The sequence below is a fragment of the Rhagoletis zephyria genome, unplaced genomic scaffold, assembly GCF_001687245.7.
Source record: "Rhagoletis zephyria isolate East Lansing unplaced genomic scaffold, Rhagoletis_zephyria_1.1 Rzeph_scaffold_00150, whole genome shotgun sequence".
In the NCBI taxonomy this organism is placed as follows: Eukaryota; Metazoa; Arthropoda; class Insecta; order Diptera; family Tephritidae; genus Rhagoletis; species Rhagoletis zephyria.
In genome coordinates, this window is record NW_016157234.1 from 157,577 (window position 1) to 159,996 (window position 2,420).

A 2,420-nucleotide genomic window follows, 5' to 3' on the forward strand; every position below is an offset into this window, starting at 1 on the left:
AGTAAAAGTAAGCAAGCAGTGTTTAAATTTGCATTCATTAAGAGAGGAAACTGGTTACCTATCTTAATATGCGCAAATTTAAACAAAAATTTTTTAGAGTGTGAGAAAGGCCAATTAATATCTTCAAATTTTAAGAAAACGAAAAAATATAGTGGGACTTACCTCCAGATACGCATCTGCATTAAACTGAAGAATCTCATTAAAGTGTACAGGTACGAATGTACCTATACTATAATCAACTTAAGTGATCGTTTTATGAATTATTAGAAGATTGAACCAGTACTTAACCTATAAGGTTTTTTAATATAGTAGTCAAAGTTCAAAAGGGGCATATTTACGGTGACCATCCGTCCTTTATTTTAAAGGGCAGTCCTTTATTTTAACCCCTGTCCTTTATAACTTTTTTCAAAATAAAGGACGCCTTTTGTCCTTTATTTCTTGAACTGTCCTTTAAATCAGCTCTGCATTTTTGAGAGGTAAATTTTTAAACACAGAATATGAAAAATAAAAATTTCCCTTATAAAATATAATGAAAACCTTCGTCAGCTTGTTTCGCACCGCACTTACGGGCTTTTATTTAATCGGTAATCTTTGTAACGGGTGATTTTTTTGAGGTTAGGATTTTCATGCATTAGTATTTGACAGATCACGTGGGATTTCAGACATGGTGTCAAAGAGAAAGATGCTCAGTATGCTTTGACATTTCATCATGAATAGACTTACTAACGAGCAACGCTTGCAAATCATTGAATTTTATTACCAAAATCAGTGTTCGGTTCGAAATGTGTTTCGCAAACCCAATTGCTGCGAACGGCGACGAATCGACATTTCACGGTCTTCAGCAACACTCTCAGAAACAGACGCAATATTCTCTTCTGTACGCACTGTACGCATTCGTGTGGTTGGTTTAATGTCCAATAAAGTAAACTGAGTGCGAAACTTGGTCACAATCGCATTAATTGTTTGCTCACTTGGTCGATTATGTAGACCATAAATCGGACGTAAAGCGAACCGAACACTGATTTTGGTAATAAAATTCAATGATTTGCAAGCGTTGCTCGTTAGTAAGTCTATTCATGATGAAATGTCAAAGCATACTGAGCATCTTTCTCTTTGACACCATGTCTGAAATCCCACGTGATCTGTCAAATACTAATGCATGAAAATCCTAACCTCAAAAAAATCACCCGTTACAATCTATAAAGTACAGGGAAAGTTGTGCTCAGGAACGTGTTGCACGCTGAGTTTCCAGTTCCACTGAAGGAGAACAATAAACCCCCTATTGCTCAGTGGCTCAAAACTGGCATTTAGTGTTCGTAATTCACTGGAGCCTTCATTTTTTGTCTCTTAATTTGATAATTTTTTTTTATGAAATCTTATAATATTTGCAAGAGACCAGTTGAGCCTGATTTGTGAATTTTTATTTGGTTATATTAAATTTTTTAGTGAAAAATGCAGAAAAAGTGGCAATTTTGAAGAAAATGTATTCTCCTGTTCCAGTTAATAAATATTGCATAACAAAGACTAGTTGAAAACAATTGTATGGTTCTCCCAAAACGAAAGAATTACAAACAAAAAAAATGTTATAAAAAAATGTTCACCAAAATATTATTTTTTAGTAAAAACTGGTTGAAAAATGAAGACTCCGGTGAATTATGAACATTAAATTCCAATTTTGAACCACTGTGCCCTGGCTTCGGCGTGCAGTATGAATTATGGTAAACGCATTTTGACAGCAAAGGATGGCGAGGTCCTGGAAAATGATTTGGCTTCATTTTTTGGAATCGGTAAATTAACTGGTAAATATCTGATTTAAATTACGATATGGGTAAGGTACTTTTATCATACAAGTTGTATGTACGTATCCCCAACTCATTTTGAAAAAAATGTCCTTTATTTTACGTTGGTTAATATGGTCACCGTAGGCATATTATATTTCAGAACAAGTTATTTTGCTGCCTTTTCTCCCATGAGGCGATTTCTGAGAGGCTCGTACTTACATACATATATAAGGCCGGCTGCACTGAACAATTGCTCACTTTCGACGAATAAAGTACAAAAATTAATTAACTATTAATACAACTACGTAAAATATGAATAGCACTGAAATATTTTACAAGTCATCACAAAGAGGNTTTTTTAAACACAGAATATGAAAAATAAAAATTTCCCTTATAAAATATAATGAAAACCTTCGTCAGCTTGTTTCGCACCCCACTTACGGGCTTTTATTTAATCGGTAATCTTTGTACAATCTATAAAGCACAGGGAAAGTTGTGCTCAGGAACGTGTTGCACGCTGAGTTTCCAGTTCCACTGAAGGAGAACAATAAACCCCCTATTGCTCAGTGGCTCAAAACTGGCATTTAGTGTTCGTAATTCACTGGAGCCTTCATTTTTTGTCTCTTAATTTGATAATTT